A 21,165-nucleotide genomic window follows, 5' to 3' on the forward strand; every position below is an offset into this window, starting at 1 on the left:
AGGATTTGGAAACTGGTCTTTGGTTTTAAGTCCAGTGTTTTTGCACAGGGAAATTGTATTCATTAGCTTGTGAGGTTTTTTTCATTAGCAGTATCTTGTGGGTAGGAAACACAAGGGAAAAGGGAGAGCCCAGTGGCTTCCTGATAGCCTCATAGTTTTCCTGTAATTACTGCTAGAATATGAAGAAATCAGGAAAAAAGAGATCTACTTGAGAAGACAGATTCTCTGACCTCAACCTTTTTATTGATAAAATTGGTGGGTGTGGGGAGAAGTAACTGGATAATCGCTAAGACTTTTTTTTCTCAGCTGTAAAATACAACAAAGTTTGTCAGGCTCAGGTCTCAGGACAACGTGGTACTACAGATCTCAGGCCACCTGTAGACATGAACAGTCAAGAAAGTATCAGTACCTGAGAGCCAAGGCACAAGTATTTTCACATCTGCATCGAGGCCTAGAAAAACTAGGGCATATTGATCTGTATATTGTTACTAGAAGAAACCGGTAATAGGGTAGGGGTGGATCAGATAGTATCTCAGATGATTACATGTGCATCTATTTTCTGAATTCCTTCACTACCAGTTAAAGGGAATCATCTTCACTTGAACTGGAGCAATAAGGTATTAGTTAGGACACATCCCTTACACTTCCCTTCATCCTGAAATTGACAGCTTTCTCCACGTGAGAGATGTCACTTAATAGCCCGGCGCCTCAGTTTTCCTCAAATAAAGTGGGAATAATTCAGTCATTTAATTACAATTTTGATTATGGAGGGAATGAACTTGATCAAATGAAATATTGTAAGTATTATGATGATAGTCTTTAAGATGACCCTATTCTCAATTAACTGTATTGTTCTCATAAAATATAAAAGTAGAAATCTGTTTTCCCTCATGTTTGACTTGTGAGTGGTGGATACGGTTTCTACCAAAAAGAAATTGAGCCTAACCAGGTGGTGGCACAGTGGATAGAGCGTCGGACTGGGATGCAGAAGGACCCGGGTTCGAGAACCCAAGGTCGCCAGCTTGAGCGTGGGCTCATCTGGCTTGAGCAAAAAAGCTCACCAGCTTGGACCCAAGGTTGCTGGCTCCAGTGAGGGGTTACTCGGTCTGCTGAAGGCCCGCAGTCAAGGCACATATGAGAAAGCAATCAATGAACAACTAAGAAGTCGCAACACGCAACGAAAAAAAACTAATGATTGATGCTTCTCATCTCTCTCCATTCCTGTCTGTCTGTCCCTATCTATCTCTGCCTCTGTAAAAAAAAAAAAAAAAAAAAGAAATTGAAGCACAGCTATCTAGTAGACACTTACTGTTCTTGAAAATTCTATCCTTTCTACTGTCATGATTTATGCCATCTGCAAGATAGGAAAACTACAGAAGAGGACGTGAAATGTTACATGGTGATTTTTCTTTCATTTCCTTGTCCTGCTAGCTGTATTCCAGTCTATTAATGTATGTTTAATATGAATATCACTTCAGGATTTTCTAAGATAAAATTGTAAGAAGTAACATTTTTTAATAGAGCTTAGTGCAGTTGTTAAATCATGAATTCTGGACAGGTTCAACTTGAGGATCTGAATTTCTTGATTGTGTGACCTTAGCCAAGTCAATTAACCCCCTTGGGACTCAGCATGCTGATTACTAAAGAGGATACAATAACAGCTCTCCTTTATGGGGCTGTCCTTATGACTTATAGAATTCAAACATGCAACACAACTTAGAGAAATATCTAGCACACAATAAAAGCTCAATAAATATGAGTTATAGTATCATTCTTCTTCCATCCCTTTCACATTCCTATTGTTTGTTCTACTTTATTGTCTCCATTAATATCCTCTAATTGCCCAAGAGAGGACTAGTGTTGGTTGGTGCCTGTGCCAGGGGAGTTGGGAAGAACACTTTGATATCTTAAAATTTGTGTCTCATAATTATAGTTTTTAATATTACTTATAAAAATGGTTGACACTGTTACAGAAAACAGAGGCTAAATGACAGAACAGAGCCCACCTTTGCCTGTGCCTCAGTGCTCACACCCACCCCAGCGAAGTAAAATCGAAAACTAATAGGGTTAGAAGAAAAAAGCAAGACATTATCTTCAAATATCATTTAGGGAATTGAAGAATAATACAGTTTAATAATAATATTTTACATGAACAAATTTTCTTTCTTTTGAGAAGAGCTTAATGTGCTTAATTTGGTTTTCATTTATATTAATCACTTCTTAACTCTATTAAAGCACTTATCACATTGTATTGCAATTTATCTATTTATACGTCTATCTCTCCTATTAGACCATAAAATCGTTAAAGACAGAGGCTCAGTATTATTCATTTTTCTGGCCTCAAGGGTAACACAGTGGCCTGGAAAAATAATAGGCATTCAATTAATATTTGGTAAATAAAAAATTGAGTGAATAAGCTCCTCAATCATATTGTTGCCTTAATTAATTTCCATTATAGATAGTCCAAGTTATATATGCCTTAAGCAAGCCTTCAAAAATTTTATATTTGTAACTTGAGCAGCAAATTTGCAATATCCTACAAATGAATGCTTTAGAAAGATTCAGGTCACAGATTGTGCAAATAGTAAACTTCTTGGTAGTGCAAGACCTGGTGTTTGAAAGTTTTTGTGGAAAACTGGCCACATCACTCAGGGAACAGCCCTTTCTCTTTGGGTCAGTTCCAATGGAATCAAGATGAATTTCCCTCATCCTCTTTGCCCTCCCCGGAGGCATACCCCATTTACAGTGATCCCACCTATAGCTCAGTCTCACCCTCTCTCCAACAAGAACACTGGTCCTGCAAAGGTGTAAATAAGGATCTTCAGTCTCAGAAGATACGGCCTAGGACCAGAGTCGATTTAACCTTAGTTTTCTTGCTCTTGGTCCAGAATCACTGCCTGTAATTTGGCCTTCATCTGCCTAGATACTCAAGGTTAGTTTATTTCTTCAAAGCCCTGCATCTCCAGGTCAGAGCCCTTGTTCTGAATTTCTCATCTTTGGTCTCCCAGAGAAATGGCCTGAACTCTCCTTGCTCCATGCCTAACTTATCTCTCAGATTATACGATTACATAATGGTTATACTGGATAAGAATGTAAGAGTCAATTGTACGAGAAACACGATGACTAGAGAATATACTGACATCCTAAGGTAACTCTGCAAAGCAGGATCAGAAAGAGAGCCAGAACTAAATCCCCTGACTCCATGTCTACTCCTTTCCCATTCTATCATGGAGGCCTGGTTAATATATCCCTAGGAATCCCAATTCTGTAGAACTGACTTCCTCACCTGACTAACATGGCAGGTCCTGAGTGACTTCCTGTAATGGTTTCAGGCTACGCAGGACTTTCATACAGCCCACTCTTCTGGTACTACTCATCAGGTGGGCTTGCTCTCTTCTTTCATTTCTAGGTATTCTTTTTTTTTTTATTATTGTATTTTTCTGAAGCTGGAAACAGGAGAGACAGTCAGACAGACACCCGCATGCGCCAAACCGGGATCCACCCGGCACGCCCACCAGGGGCGATGCTCTGCCCACCAGGGGGCGATGCTCTGCCCCTCTGGGGCATTGCTCTGCCTCGACCAGAGCCACTCCAGCACCTGGGGCAGAGGCCAAGGAGCCATCCCCAGCGCCCGGGCCATCTTTGCTCCAATGGAGCCTCGGCTGCGGGAGGGGAAGAGAGAGAGAGGAAGGAGGGGGCGGGGTGGAGAAGCAAATGGGCGCTTCTCCTATGTGCCCTGGCCGGGAATCAAACCCGGGTGCCCCGCACACCAGGCCGATGCTCTACCGCTGAGCCAACCGGCCAGGGCAGATTTCTAGGTATTCTTTTGAAGAGTTGGCATTGACAAGTCTCTTGCAAGATTCAGGTAAATGGCCAACCAACGTGTAACTAAGAGGTATCATGTTTTAACAAATATTTGAATATCTGTCATACACAAAGTTCTCAATTTATCTAAAGAAAATTCCGATGGGACCATATATCTTCTTATTTGTCTCTGATTGTTTATATTTACTTGAATGTCTTTATTGTTTTGGGGCTTAAGTTTCCAAATCTCAATTTCTTCCATTTATTTATGTAATTTCTCCATGCTTTATCTTAACCCACTATTTACCTACAGTTCTGAATTTCAAACCATGTACTGTTACATATTAATAGCGTATAAAATCAATTTAGTGAATTTTAATAAGTTTGAAAAGTAGAATAGAAGGGGGAAAATAAAATCTGTCATGCATAAAAGGGTCAACATCACTTTATGAAACGTCGAACAAATATAAATAATATACATCTATGTAATATAACATATATGTGTGTGCATGTCTATATGTTTGTGTTATCTGGCTACTAAGTCGCATGTGCTTTTTATTACAGGTCATAGTGAAAAACACCTAGAAGCCACTGACTTAGAATGTATTTACTTCCAATGAAAGGCTAAAATAGGCATGCCATTTTTCTTAAGAAAGTTCATTTTATGGCTTGCTTTTAAAAACATGTATATTTACAGAAACAGAAAGAGAAAAAAGTATGAGTCACAATTGCTACTTCAGCTCTCTCAGATACCCATAAAAATGTTTGGTCAAATTCCTAATTCTATTCCAGTGAACTGAAAGTCTAAATCAATTTTAAAAGATATTATTTATAAGCAACGTTTCAGAACACCTGGTACTGCAGAGAAGGTGCCCACATACGCTGGCCAGCCTCAGCGAACACCTGCAGATCAGTCAAATCTTAGCTCTCTTTGGTGCTTTTCTTTTTTGCATATTTTGCTACTCTTTTACTACATTAAAATCTTAAACTATTTGACTAGTATCCCTGGAGCATATAATGACTTGGATGTCTGCTTGAGATAGTCATTATCTGCTTTGAGGAAGGTGGGAGCAAAAGAGATGAAGAGAAGGATTGCTGTGTAAATCCTTTCTGTGCTTGAAAGGTACGTGAGTGAAGAAGAAAAACAAAAGGCACAAAGCGCGGTTTGAGACTGAGGATTTTCAAATCACAGTCATCAGAGGGTTTGTAAAATTTCTGATGTTCTGTTTCCTCATATTTAAAGGAAAGACAGACATGCAAAATATACAGATAAAAGAAAGAAAAGGAAATAACCTTTTTGTAGGACTAGAGATCAAAAGGAATGCAGCTATAATTAAAAGGCTGAGAGAGGAGATGATTGTAAATCCAGTCATTTCCATCACAGTCAGTGTGATTTATGAATCATTACAGCTGTTTCTGGCAATAGTCCAGGATTGCCTTGGGAAATGTCCTCTTCTACTCGTTCTGTTATCTTTGTTTTAATGTTGAGTGACAAATTTCTTTTTTACCTGTTGTTATAACAAAATTTTGTGACTTGGGAAACAGATATACCAGGATAGGGGGTGGAGCACACAGACCAGATGGAAAACCCCTCAAGAAGGTCCTCAGTCCACGTCTCTCCAGCTCTTAAAGTCTGAGCTGATTCTTACTCTTTTAAAGGATATTTTTACATTAATTTTCTTTTTCTTTTATTTTATTGTGAAAGAACACTTAACATGAGAACCTCTTATCAAATTTTTAAATGTACAGTATATTATTATTGATCTCTAGAACTTATTCATTTTACTTAACTGAAATTTTATGCCTATGAATTAGTTAACTCCCAGGATCCAGTAACCACCATTCCACTCTGATTTTATGAATTTGAGGCTGAGCTGATTCTTAAGCTAAAAAGGGGGACCCTTGGGCTATTCTGCCACCAAGACCAACAGAGGAAGAGTCATAGAATTTAGAGAGGTATAAAACCCTAGACATCATCTATCCAACTTCCTTACTGGGAAAATAGGGGCACAGTGGTTTAGAGAAATCAAAGTGCCTTTTCAAATTTACAGAAGTTTCCAGTGCATAGCCAACTTTAACCACTGCTAGGATAGTTCCACAAACTACTACTACCCAAGCTCACGAACCCCACTGTCATAAAAACTGAGAAGACATTTTACAAAAGGGACATTTCACTGTAATATCCAGACAAGCCCAATCTTCCATGTGAAGACCATTAGTTTTTTCCACTTTGGTCAGCAATGTTAATTCATTTGTCCAAATTCACACAGAAGCTAAGTGGTGGAGTTTGTGATCGCAGTGTATGCTATTCTGTCAAGGTGACATTAGCAGCAGCAGAGCTGAGTAAGTTCAGACACAATCATAATATATCTCTAACACTTAAGTCTTACAACATAATGATTTAGAGTTAGATATGGTTAGATAATGAGATAGCACCTTTGTGAACTGAAGTCCATCAAAAGTGATGCTCATTATGGCTTTACATGCCCGAGTTTACATGCTTGAGTTGTGCTCAACAGGCACTGTGAAGTTCGTAGCAATTGGAAATATGTCGATTTTCCTGACTGAAGACATCATGGTATTTACTGCTGCCACACACTCAAAACCAATTTCAATGTGTTGGCCACAATTATAAACTTAGGTACAACTTAGGGCATGCCTCCATGATTATAAAGGGATGCATGCCCATGATTATAAATTCTTTGTTTCACTTCTTATGAGCAAAGAGAGGTTTTCTCTTAAAGGTCACCTTCATCTGCAAAGGTCCCCTTACATCACAAATTTATCTGCTAATGACTTCAAATTTAAACATTGCCTATTGACTCCTAACATTATTTCTTACCCTTCCATAAAACAAAACAAAACACAATTGGAAGAGAAGATAAAATAAACCTCACAGTGTGAGATACTGTTCTCTTTCATTACTCTTATTCAGATGATTTCTCTTAACAGAACTACTGTCTTGTGGCCTCAGAAAAGGGGCTCTTTATTCCAGCTCACAGGCTATGCTGTCAATTATTTTTGCTGGCCCTTCTAGTACCTGTCTTCAAATCAGTGAGATGAAAGTGTTTCACTTAAACAAATATCAGAGTGGCACTATCACCATGGCAACCAGAAATGAGAGATTTTTAAAATGGAAAAAAGAAATGGGGGAAAAAAGAGGTATTATTATTTATTTCACATTAAATAAAGTACATGCAATATTAATAGTTGAAAATAGCCTAGCATATTAAAAAGAGAAAATAGAATAACTTCTCTCAACCCTACCCTCACATTTTACATGCTTTCCATTGTTGTGAACAAATTCAGAATTACCCAGTGGAAGAATTCAGCTCCCTTTCATGAGGATTTCCAAATGATACCTATTATTTCAAGCCATTTATTATTAAAACTATTATAGGGTTCATTTAGAAAATAAATGGGCATATGCCCTAAATCATTAGAAAAGAGAAATTGATAAGTGTATGAGAATATCAATGGAATTCTTAAAAACCTAGCTCTGAATCTCACATATATCAAACAACAGTCGACATGTGTGTTTCAGCAACCTTGTCTGAGAAGGGAGAAAGGGATTTGAATTTAACAGCAGAGTTGTCTTTTAAGAGCACGTATCAGATGTGAGTGGGCATTAAGTTTGAACACCTTATTGGCTGGATTTTAATTACTTTCAACTTGTTTTTAAGCCAATCCATGTTGTATATTTATTCATTTCATATACTTGCATCTTTTGTCCTTCTTTTCCTTCAAAATTAGTATAAAATAATATATCATAAAGACCAATTATATTTCAAACATACAGGCACTTAAATATTGATACATTTAATGGAATTGCCAGCACATTTCCTGAAATCCTGAAAAGATAAGTTTTCCAGTTTAGTCCCATAATATAAATATTTAGAAAGAAGGTTCGATATTTATATTGTTCAGAATGTCATTATTTTATTGTCTTGAAGAAATTAAAGGTAAAGCTAGGAGCACTAGTGGGAAAATTACCGATTTTTGCTTTTCCTCTAAAATAGAGTTGTACGACTACCTCTGTGTGAGACAAGGACCCTGCTGGCTTAGTGACAGAACAGGGGGTGGGAAATAGGGCAGCATTTCTTCTCGTTTGTTTCAGGGATCCTCTAGGTACTGTCTTCTGGTGCCATGACAGCTTCTAAATGAGGGAGTCTGAGACAGACTTCTCAGAAACTGTCCCCACCTGCTGATTTGGGGAGCAGAGGAGTCTTGGCTTGAAACAAAGCCCGAGAGATAAATTAGCAGGCAATTCAGTAGAACTGTGGTTTATTTTGTCTGACTGAAATACGCCTTGCTATTTTCGGATAAGTTTTCGGTTTAAACACACCTCCCTAGGAAATTTAAAGAATTCCTCTCATGTCGCCGACTAGATTATCTGGCACATTCTATAGAACCTTCAAGTCATGAAAGCACTACCTACGAAGAAAATGTACTAGAAGAAACAGTGAATACTGGTGAATTTTTTTCTGGTCAGAATTAGGCTGACAGACTTTGTTGTCATGAAAACCGTTGCCCCTCTGTCTGTGGTGTCAGCTTGTCATCATAAAGAAACACAAGGAAAGATCTGATTAGTTTTGTTGATACCATCAAAAGCCCATGCACATTCCACAATGCATCCGAAATAGGTTACTGTAAAAGTTCTGTTAACATGCAAACAAACGAAGCATTTCTAATTATAATTTATTTTATTGACACAGTGAGAGAGAAAAATAAACAAAAAAACTAAAGGGGAAAAAAGCAACGAACAAGAAGTTAGGGGACTAGCTTGTCACTTACATCCCTTCATGTTTTTCTCTAGATGTGTAAGAGTAACATCTTTCAAAGCAGAGAGAATGTTGAGGCTGCCAGAAATTTAAGAAACTATTCCATGGTTTCTTGTGTTTTTTTTTTTAGAATAAAAATTGCATGACATATTAGTTATTAGAAGATTAATATGCAAAGGTGCAAATAACTTTGGGAAATGCTAGTTGACAAAAAGTTAAATAGGGCTCTTTAAATACAAGAATTCTCAGAACTTTAAATATGGTACTTATGTTGTGACTCTCCAGAAGATAAATAAATATTATATTTCCACAGCTATTTTCTAAGAACACGATTTGAGAAGCCTGATACCATCCAAACTTTCTACCTTATCAAGATGAAGACTGAGGCCTAAAAGCTATAAAGTGATCTGCCCATGGAAATTGAGAGACAAAGATATGACTATAATCCACCCTCCTGACCCCGCAGTTTGAAATTCTGTCTACTCTACCATGCTGTCTTCAAACCTATCCTGAGCTGCACTTTTTACAACTGTAAAATGGGAAGACTTTAAATTATTGTGAGTCTTTAACAAAGATACTATAAGCATCAAACGAGAAAAAAAAATGTGTAAATCTCTCATATGAGAATTAGTATGTGAAAAATGCTAATATTTCACATTAGATATGTGAACTATGTGGAAGTATATGTTAGCCTAATACACATATATCCTTTACAATAGGTGGCTGTTGTTATACTTTTGGAAAACTATCCAGTTATAAGTCATTTATTCTGGCAGATGTACTATCCTTGGTGAGCAAGTTCAGTCTCTCCTCTGTCTGCTTTCTAGAGCCCATGGGAGGCCATGAGAAGCCTCAGAATGGGCAGGGCCCTTCTCAAATTGTATTTTTGCTCATATATGTGCTTTCCATATGGTAAGGGACACTTAGAATGTTTTTTTTTTTTCAATTTTATGGTCCTTGTAATTAAATAAAACCTGAAGTTAAGAACAAAAGGTTATGAGTACCTCAATTTTGAGTCAATCTCCTTATAAATTTGCTATTTCAGTTGTACTAGCTGCTCCTCTCCATGGCAAAAATGTCTAAAGTAAAACAGACACCTGCTATATGATACAATTATTTTTCTCTTAGGCATTTTCCAAAGAGAAAAAAGAAATAGCTTGTGTCCACATAAATGCTTGTATATGAATGTGCATATCAACTTTCTTTGTAACAGCCCCAAATTGGAAACAATTCAAATTTCTATCAATAGATGGCAATGGATCAACAATATGTGGTGTATCCACACAGTAAAATAGTACTCACCAAGAAAAGGGAATGGATTCATGATATATACAACAATGTGGGGGAATCTCAAAGTAATCATACTGAATGGAAAAAGTCAGACAAGAGAGAGTATATACTTTATTATTCCATTTATATAAATTTCGAGGAATCATACTAATCTAGAGGAACAGAAAGCAGACCAGTGGTTGCTTACAGACAGGAGAAAGCAAAGGGGGTAATTAAAAAGAAACATGAGCAAACATTGAGTGGTAATGTATATATGATATATGTTTGTTAACTTGATTGTGCTAGATTTCTTAAGCATTTACATGTCAAAAGGGTATCAAATTGTAGACTTTAAATAAGTGCAGTTTGTTGTAGGTCAACTGAACTTAAAAAAAAGCCCACCATAATTTAAAAAGAGAAGAAAGAAGGGAAAGAAAACATAGCACACTTTGTCAAAACTGGGAAGCGCTGTGAAGGATGGAATGAAATATATTAACTATAAAGCTTAAGTCATCTCTGTCTCTCCATCTCTCCCACGATGGATCCGCAGTTGTGTCGTTCAGATAATCCCCAGAGCCATAAAAACTTCTCTTTCGCTCCTTTATTCTAGGGATATAGTGCCTATAAAACAGAATTGTTGATTCTCTTTTTATAAATGGTATCTCTATGAATTACCACAGTGTGTACATAAAGGCAACTCTCTTAGCAATTAGTTCTCTGGTGTGCTCCCAGCTCTAACCTTTCTTCTTGTGAAATCTCATTGTTCCTCAAACACTTTAAAGCTACTCTGTCCAGGAATATTTTTGCCAATAGCATCAAACATAAAAGAGCTTCTAGTGCTCAAAGAAATGACTCGAAGATATGTTTTTCTGCTAATTGACATAGTTACTGAGCAACATCAAAATTTGAAATTCTGTTGAAAGTGACTATTTTCCACATTTATATGGTGTTCTCAGTGTGGGAGCACTAACAAGATAGAAATTCTGCATTATTAAACTCAGAACATATTTGTATTCACATTTTTTGAAGCATGGATGAATTTTTAAATGAAATAAATTCTTTTAATAAAGCAACTTTAAATTAATGCACAAAGACATATTATATTACTGTTCCTATTCTGCTGGACAGAACATAATAGCACACTTGAAGCTAAGTGTTAACTCTTGCAAAGTTTCCTAAAGGAAGACAGGTTAAGAAGCAAAACCCAAGTCTAGAAAGCCAATGTTGAAGTAGAAAGTGCATGGATCAACATATGAAAAGCTGAGTTAAAGCCTTATTTTTCTCATTAATTAACTGTGAAACATTGGGCACATTAATTAATAATCATTGGAGCATGGATTCCTCATCTATTGAATAAAGGGTTATAATAAATGTTCCAAAGACACTTTCCCACTCTTTACTAAAGATCAGTACCCTCTTTATGGCACAGATAAGATAGGGGAAAAAGTCACACTATCCTCTAATTGTAAATTTCCTCTAGTTATAACACTGTACAAAACTGTAAGTTCTCTTCTGGTATGACTCAGAACAACAAAAGTATCTTCCTAACAAATGTTTCTGGAGAAACATACTTAAACCATTTGGTAACATGAACTACAAATTATTTATACAATATATTCTTTTATATATAGAAATATTCTGGCAATACTAAGTGTAGTGTCTAATTCTGTTCTTTAGAGTTGTGGTAGGTAATTCAGGTGCACTGACAGAATAAAGTTTACTATAGGAATAGTAAAATAAACATGATAAACCTCTATTAAACAACAACTTCTCAGCAGATACTTTCATTAGATTATTTCAGTTTAGAAATTGTGCCATCATCTTGGCAATTTGGGAACACTGAATGACAATTCAGTGCCTGAAGCTTAGAATCCCCTTTTTTCCCCCTATGGTATGCGGTGTTTGTATGTATGTGCTATAGAGAATCTAAAAGATATATACAGTCTAGACTATTTTCATTCCTATAATCCTCTATAAAATAAAACTTTATTTTCAGTGGCATCGTATTTAGTTATTGCCCATTAATATTGTCGATATAATTTCTAGTAAAAACATTTTTCTGAGTACAATGATTAACATGAAATTAGAGAAAATGCTAGAAAAATTATCACACATTGTTGTTAAGTGACACTAAGGAAAGAAATATTCATCCTAATAGCTTTATAACAGCCATTACGAATAAAGAAGGCAATAAAATAACTTTAGTTGACTCATAATTTACCATTTCTTTCTAAGAATGCCTAAGGTATGAATCACCAGGCTTTTCAGAATATCTCTCTCTCTCTCTCTCCAAATATTATCATTAGGAAATCTTTAAAACTTTCAATATTATGTGATTTCTCTCCAGAAATTCACATGTCAGAATCTTCTGTACAAAAGAATTTGAAACAATGCCCCAATTTTACCTCAGGTGCTTTGTGCCCTCCTGTTGACCATGGGTTTCTTGCTGCATTGTTACTGATTGAGCCTGAATGCTTGGCCTTGGAAAGCCCTGATTTTTTGTTTGTTGTTCAAACAAACTCTCCTTACTAGCAGCACATGTAAAAGAAGACTTTAGAATTTAATTTATTCAAGTGTAATGAGGCTGCCAAGAAGAGATCAAGGTAAAAGTCAACCTTCATTTTTTTTTTTTCAACAGAGCCTGTGAGAGCCTGGTTTTCTCCTAGCCTCTTCTGCAGCCCCCTCTCTCTGACAGGCATTTTACATTCCACCCATATTAAACCACTTATAGTGCCCATCGAAAGCCCCCTGCCGCCATGCCTATAGGCATCTACTGACTGAAATGCCATTCTCTTCTTCTTCTTTCCCATCTAGCTCAAACTTGTTCTCTCACTCTTGTTTCAGGGTTTTCCCACCGGAAAGGCTAAATCTTCCCCCACAACCCACAGTCACTCCAAGCAGGACAAATATGCAGTGTCTTGTTCTATCTTCCCATTTTATACATATGCAAACCATAGCCCTCTCTCTGTGTATTACAGTTATCTCTGTGAATATCTGTGTCTATAGAACAGTGATCTCCTGCAGATCTGGGATCTGTTGCTCATTGTCTTATCTCCAGGGCTAGTCACATGGGCCTTTAGTATAATCACCAGTCAGTTTTGGATGAATGAATAAATGAATGAGTAATCTACCTAATAAACCTAAAGTTTAATCTGGAGAAAAGGACTCTAAGAAGCACACGAAGGGGGTCTGAATAGCCTGCTGTTATCACCACAATACCAATTATAATTTATGACTTACTAAGTTCCATGCAGTTTGTTCTAGTTTTTTGTATGTATCATGTAATTCATTTCTGGCCAAATCAATATGATGGTACTATTGCTCTCCGCAGTTTGCACATGGAAAATGTGAGGCACACAGATGTTGGATACCCTGAATAGCTCAGGGCAGAGCAGGGTGGAGCCAGGTTCCAAACCAGATAATCTGACTCCAGAGCCCAACTCTTAACTACTAGTATAGGGAGTCTTCTAGGTTACAACTGGAGAAGAAGAAGAAGACTATTTCTAGCATCTCAGCTCAAAGCTAGCATTTTTAGGAACTCAGTAATCGTCTCTATGATTTGTTCCGAATGTTCTAAAAACTGGAAGCCTGTTGAATGACAATGGCTTTTGTCTCAACAGAAAAAAAAAAACCCACAATTTTTTTAACAATTACAGCTATGTAATGACAGAATGGGCAAAATCAGAAGCCACTCCTTTGTAAAATGTTTAAGCCAAGACTAAGTTACAACGTGGTGGAGCTTTTAGACTTGAAATTCATACATAAAAGAAGGATTAAGCACGGGTAAGTTGTCATCATGGATGCCAGAGTAGTCATGCTTTGGAAAGCCATATGCTGAGACACAGTAACTACAACACAGAGCTCCTCCAAATCAGGTCACTAGACTCTACTGAGAACCAAAATGCCATTCAGACCAAACTCACAAACTTTCTAATAGGCATAAGGCACTCTGGAAAGCACACAGAATAAAAGGATAGGAGACAAATATCTGTCATTTACTAGTCAAGTGATATTGTGTATATCATTTCATCTTTCAGAGCCTCAGTTTCTTCAGCCACATGATGGTAGTATTAACAGCTTCCATACTTTCCTTAGACGAGGATCAAACAAAATCTTTGAAAGTAGTAAAATGTGATATAAATGTAAATTGTCAGGAAAATGATATAAAATAGATACAAAGTTGTAAGACAACCACTAATTAGTGTCAGGTATCTATATATTATTCTGCTTATAACTATAACCAGCTATGGTGACTCCTAAATTTTTTTTACAGGATGATTCAAGCATCTTTGTCAAAAATGCCTCACTGTCGATACCTGAATATTTTGGTTTACCTCATATGAACTGTTACCTGGATGTTCTTTTCTGTGTCTCAGCCCTTATACCATAAGCACAGTTATATAAACAGCTCTGACTATTTAAAATTCTTAAGTGCTGAGGTCGAAGACACATTCAGAATTTTAAGAGTGACAATATAAGAATCAATTTCTTTTTCTTCCTGATGCATTCATATCTGCTCAGATGACATCAACTGAACAAGCATAGTAACAGCATCAGTTTGATAATGACACTGGCGGGGACACCTGTATGAGCAGATCTGGACCGTGGTTTAATTTCAGTGGCAGTCAGCCTCGATCAAGGGAAGACAAATTCTGATCCTCAGGTTACAGGACCATCATTGGTGAAAAACACACTTTATATGTCAATCAGACAAACAGCCTAATGATTTTGAGGTAAATAAAAAGAAAAACACATAGCATTCAGTATAAATGGGAAAGAATAGAGAGAAAAGTGAAGGGACAAAGAATAATAAAGAGTCAAATAAGGAGATGAAGAAGCCCAAGGATTGAAAACAGAATGAGAAAGGTTAAAAAAAAGAAAAACAAACCCACTAAAAGAGGTGAAAAAATAACAGGTCCTCTGTATGTTTTGCTGAACTGTTGAAAGTGTTCCCTGAACCCCACTGTTCTCTCAACTATGAGAGATGGATTAGCAAAATAATATAAACTGAGCATAAATTTGCTGACTGTAGTGGTACAGAGTTACCTTGGACCTTATCAGCATTGCTAAACATCACCCGTCACCTTTCCATTATCACTGAGGGTCTGCTCAGCACCAGGCCCAACTGCTTCAATAATTTCAATTACTTTCCCTGACAAATTTTATGTTTCATGTATTTTAGTGGCCTGATAATTATGATTTCTCTCATTTCTCGCTATCGAGCTTAATGGGTTCCAGCATGAGTGTGCAGTTTCAGAAATGAAGTTCCACTTGAATTCACAAGTTATTATCTACTTTCATTAATGGAATTGGAAAAGGGAGAGTGGAAAAGAGACAAAGAATGAAAAGGAAAAAGAGATGAGTGAGCAGGGGGAGGGAAAAAAAGGTAGTAGTGTGTGTGTGGGGGGGTGTCAAAAGGCCAGGATTAAAGAAAAGAAAATCAATCAAATCGAGAAGAAGAAGTCAGACTAAACATAGAGAGTAGAGAGAAAAGTATGTAGATAACCTTCTTTTTCAATATGAAAAGCACTGAATAGAATAGTTCCACTATTAAACATGACTAATGAAGAAGCACTGTGTGCTGGGAAATTCTCAGGCTTTGCAGCTAGACCGCACTGGGTTTAAAGAATTTAGCTCTTTAATTTACTAGCTTTGTGAACATAAGTATGTGACTAGACCTTGCTGTCATTCATTTCTTTTCCTCTGTGTGTGAATAAGAACATTGGCCTTTTTCTCAATCCTGTGTGTGTGTGTGCGCGCGTGCGCACGTGCACGTGGGCATGCACACATGTGCATGAGCATACCTACAAGTTTTTATGTAATGACAACTAGTGGAAGCCATTGTGTTGGTGCAGGAAAATGGGCTAGTGGTTGCAAAACTGGAGGTTGAGATGTGTGTAGAGAGCTTAGGTTACCTGGGCATCGACACAACTTTCCTCCCGCAATAGGATATGACTATATTCCTACTTCTCTGATATGAGAAATGAGAAATGTCCAACTTTGAAAACACTCTCATCAGTGGGAGCCTTAGTAAAAAAGATAATTTGCACCAGTTTTATATTATTATGTAAACCCCCAGAGGGCCCAGATCCATTAGGAACTTGTAAAGCCAGGTGACATCAGCGGCTGTATGTCACCTGTTAAGGGTACAGATATGTTCAGTAGGCTGCAATTTTGCCTGTTTTGTGGAATTCTGATTTCAGGCTAAATAATTAGTAATTTAATCTGACTTTATAGTGGGTTTATGCATGTCATCTCTTAGGTGACATCAGCAGCTGTGTGTCGCCTGTTAGGGAACAAATATGTTCAACAGGATACAATTTTGCCTGTTTTGTGGAATTCTGATTTCAGGCTAAATAATTAGTAATTTAATCTGACTTTATAATGGGTTTATGTATGTCATCTCTTACCAACAATTTATTCATCTAAAAATATGTAGCTGGAAAATGTAGGACATAGAAAGATAAAGTAGAAATATGCTCATAATCTAGTAGGGGACATAAGATAAATATAAAAATAAGTGTAAGAGAAAATTAATATAACAAATGCTATAAAATGGCACACTGGATTTTACAGGTTGAAAGAAGGAAAATGTTATATCTAGTATAAAAATTGACTTTACTAAGAACCCGTCTTAAGCCAAAGGGATGAATCTGTAGTTTTATAATTTCAAGCATCAATCAGCTACTTGGGAACATAAAAGGAAGATTTCAGGGTCCTTGACTATTTTTCTGAAAATATATCACATATAGATGGCAACCATTAAGCCCTGTACTATAGCAACTTCAGGTGATAAAATATAAAGATTTAGAAAGAAGAAACATTAGAATTAAACATTTTAATGGTAAAGAATAGCAGCAATGTTGGTAAAAAAAAAATAGCCATACATGGCAAAAGCTAATTGTTGAATCATTTGAAATTCCTTTATTCTGTATTATGCAACTGAAAGAGTATCAATTTTTCCAAAGATCGTAATAGAGTTCAGTGAAAGATGGCTCTTCAGCTCCATGAAAATAAAGTAAAAATGGCTGTTCTGCCTAACTCCAACTGAAGGAAAAAACTAATTAACTGGACAATGTGCTCCTCTCTCACCAAGTACCATTCTGCAAAGGCAGTTAAAGACAACTTGGAATTTCTTATGGTCATCTACACTTTTCTGTGAATATATTTCCAAAAAACATTGTGTGAAAGAAATATGATCAGTTTATTAGTTGAGTGATCTACTCATATCATCCTCGGCTCTCAAAAAAAGGCATTCATCCATTAAAAACAGTGAGCATATCTGTCCCACTGGGGGCACTCACTGTGTGAGGCACAAGGGATGAAGAAGCAAGTGAGGAAACCTTTCTCTTGGAGTCCTCATACTTCATTTGTAGAAATAATCATATGCAGAAATAAATACAGCCTCGGTAAGAGAGATAAGTGCAAAGTTTGTGGTAGCCAATGGGGAGGAAGGGGAGTGACAGACTTCACAAATAGGTCACATTTTTACTGGGCCTTAGGGAATCCCAAGAGCTTATTCTGTGGTGAGAGGAGAGGAGTTCACATGTCAGTAAAGGTCTACACATGCTGCTGTGTGCAAGAGTCATTAAGTGTTAAGGCAGGTGCTGTTTCTCTTACTGCCTATTGAGTGTCTCCAACTTACTGCACCACTGAGGTAATGCTAGTGGCCCACAAAGGGCTTTGGCAATAATTTTTAAAAATATCATTTCAAAACCAGTACCAGCTCTAGAAACTCTTACGGTTGAGATACAAATTGGGCCCAAATGAAGAAATTTGCCATTCTTGACCTTCTAGCCTCAATATCTTTTACAACGGGGTACTCTGCCTCAGTTAAGCATGGCAGAGAAACACTGAGTGTTAGAATAGAGAGGGTGAATGGAAATGACCTACAAGAACATGGACTTCCTGTGCTCACAAATCATTTGTCCATCACAGCCTGTCATGAAAGCTGTGGCCTAAAAACCTAGCAACAATGAATCCAGAATCTCAGAAACAGGCCTAATGCTTCTTTGACTCATTTCTGACACGTAAGAATCCTGCTGTAGTTTCTATCACATCTGCTTTTCACATCTGACAGTCAGTTAGAATACCAGTATGTCCAGACATCTTGAAAGGTAGACTATTATATTTAAAGTCACAGATTCCATAACCAACTAAAATGACTCCTAAGGCATTTTGAAGAATAAAGCCTCTGCTACCTTTCCACTTCTAGAGCTTAGACAAAACACTTCTCTCCCATTTTTTGGAAGTTATGCTTTCTTGATCTACATGCAGCCATACTAATAATTTTGGAGAAGCTCAATCTATTCATGTTTCTGAATATGGAGAATGTGAAGAATCGATAGGTTGACTGGAAATTTTTGTCTTTTTTTTTTTTTTTTTTTTTTGCATTTTTCTGAAGCTGGAAACAGGGAAAGACAGTCATACAGACTCCCGCATGCGCCCGACCGGGATCCACCCGGCACGCCCACCATGGGGCGACGCTCTGCCCACCAGGGGGCGATGCTCTGCCCATCCTGGGCATCGCCATGTTGCGACCAGAGCCACTCCAGCGCCTGAGGCAGAGGCCGCAGAGCCATCCCCAGTGCCCAGGCCATCTTTGCTCCAATGGAGCCTTGGCTGCGGGAAGGGAAGAGAGAGACAGAGAGGAAGGCACGGCAGAGGGGTGGAGAAGCAAATGGGTGCTTCTCCTGTGTGCCCTGGCCGGGAATCGAACCCAGGTCCTCTGCACGCTAGGCCGACGCTCTACCGCTGAACCAACCGGCCAGGGCTGTCTTCTTTCTTTTTTTTTTTTTTTTTTTTTTTTTTTAAGACCATGGAAGTAGTTACTTCCTGTGATTAAATATAATCTTTAAAATATGGGCTAAAAGCATTCTTTAACATTTAGAATTAAATTTTAATGTTCTTTATATTTTGGTATCATCAAATTTTTATGGATATTTTTAAATAAGCATCTCTTAAAAGACCCATAATAAAATACTAATGGAAATAGAAATTATAATATTAAAACATAAAAAGTGAAGAGAATGATTTTTAAAATGTTGTTAGGATTTATATGCCCCCCAGTATTTTCCCCTTCCCTGTTCCTAGTCCCAGTGGTCCCAGTAAATTATTTAGGAATATAATTTGTCATACAAAGTAGTATTTGGATCACTCATTTAAAACTCATTAGATGTCACACACCTTAAGTAATTTAAATCCAATTTTCATATCCAAACATACGCTTATTATTGAGAAAACTGAGTCAGAGAGCTCAAGAGACTTATCTGGGGTTATACATTCCAGTTAATGCAGAATGAGGGTTAAATCTACGTAATCTGAATACAAAAGCGAGTCTCTTTTCCTTTTCTGCCATATTCCTATTTACAAAACTTGTGAAGGTCTGGAGCACTGAGGCAGGTTCTTTCTTTTTGCTAAGTGGTTAGGGTCACATTGTTTAGCACTTGTGTTTTTCAGACACAGGAATGATAAGTGATTGTTAGAAAGATTAAAATGCCATTTCTGCCTTCTTGCTTTAAATAGGGTCTAACGCTTAGCCATGTTGGAGGAGAAAGAGAAACGAAGCGGCTTGGGAGAGAGGTAAGGAGAAACACTGGAGTTGAGGGGAGAGGAATCTGTAGCAGGGAAGTTTGGAATTTGGCATTTCAGTCAGAGATATTTCTGCTACAGTGCTGTCTAGCAGAAACACAATGCATGCCAAAATGCAAGCCATATTTTTAATTTTTAATTTTCTAGTAGCCATGTTTAAAAAAGGAAAAATAAACAGATGAAATGTATTTATTTATTTATTTTATTTTTTTATTTTTTTTTCCGAAGCTGGAAAACGGGAGGCAGTCAGACAGACTCCCACATGCGCCCGACCGGGATCCACCCGGCACGCCCACCAGGGGCCGATGCTCTGCAGATCTTAGGGCGTCGCTCTGCCGCAATCAGAGCCATTCTAGCACCTAAGGCAGAGGCCATGGAGCCATCCTCAGAGCCTGGGCAAACTTTGCTCCAGTGGAGCCTTGGCAGCGGGAGGGGAAGAGAAAGACAGAGGAAGGAGAGGGGGAGGGGTGGAGAAGCAGATGGGCGCTTCTCCTGTGTGCCCTGGCCGGGAATCGAACCCGGGACTCCTGCACACCAGGCCAATGCTCTACCATTGAGCCAACTGGCCAGGGCCCAGATGAAATTTATTTTAATAATGTTTTATGTAATCCAATGTATCTAAAGGATTATCATATCAAGATATAATCAACACAAAACATGAATGGGCAATTCTACATTCCCTTTTATAAAAAGTCTTTAAAATGTCTGGGTTCTTAAAGTATATCTTTATAAAGAATAGCCACATTTTAAGTGCTCAAAAGCAACCTGTGGATAGGGATCATAGCACTGGACAACACAGCTCTTGTAGTTTAAGAAGCAAGCTTGAACAGAGAAGGTAGTTGTAATGCTGGCGGCCAAGACCAGGCAGGTTCACATTGGATTGGGGCAGACAGTAGAGAAACTGTGGAGCTGGAAATCACTGGACCATTCCTGCTTATTAGATTCTCGCAATGGCAGGCGAGCAAACAGGAAAACCGCTTCTCACAGTGGCGAACAAATAATTCTTTCCAAGGAAAAGTACCTGTAGTCTATGTAGGTTACACACACGTGGCTCTGCCACGTGCTCATGCATTGATTGTGCAAGGTGCCAGTGAGCAAGCCTAACACAGCTGTTTTCCCAACAGTGGTCACAAGGATTTTGCATTAAAATAAACTCCTTTCAGAATGGGACAATGGAATTATAAAAATTTATATGTTGATAACTGGAGGAAGATAACATTTTCATCAGCTGAAAGTAAATGAAGGAGTGTAGTGGAATAGTGTAGAGTGGAATGAAGGAAGAAGACAAACACTTGTAGAGCAGGCATTGTACATCCACTGTCGAATAGTAATGCAACAGCAAGTCACCGTACTACCCATCAGTTAGAAAACACTAAAGCTTAGTCACTTGCTCGAGTTTCTACTTTATACTATTCTACGAATCTGTGACTACCCAAAATCAATAGTTTGTATTTATCTTATTCTCACTGCCTGTGGTAAAAAAAAAAAAAAAGAGTATAACCTGCCAGCTGACCTGAGTGTATGTTGCTGATGAGCAGCAGAGACAGCGAGGATTTGCAAAGGGCAAGGCAGGAGGAGGAGTGAAAGCTTGCAAAGGACTGGGTTTCAAAGGCTAAAACTTCAACTCTTAGGCCTTGAAGATATTAAAGGCAGGGAGCCAGGCCCCAGGCAGCTGTTGTACTACACGATTGTTATTCTGAGGACATGTACCTGCTGTTCT

The sequence above is a fragment of the Saccopteryx leptura genome, chromosome 8, assembly GCF_036850995.1.
Source record: "Saccopteryx leptura isolate mSacLep1 chromosome 8, mSacLep1_pri_phased_curated, whole genome shotgun sequence".
NCBI classification, from domain to species: Eukaryota; Metazoa; Chordata; class Mammalia; order Chiroptera; family Emballonuridae; genus Saccopteryx; species Saccopteryx leptura.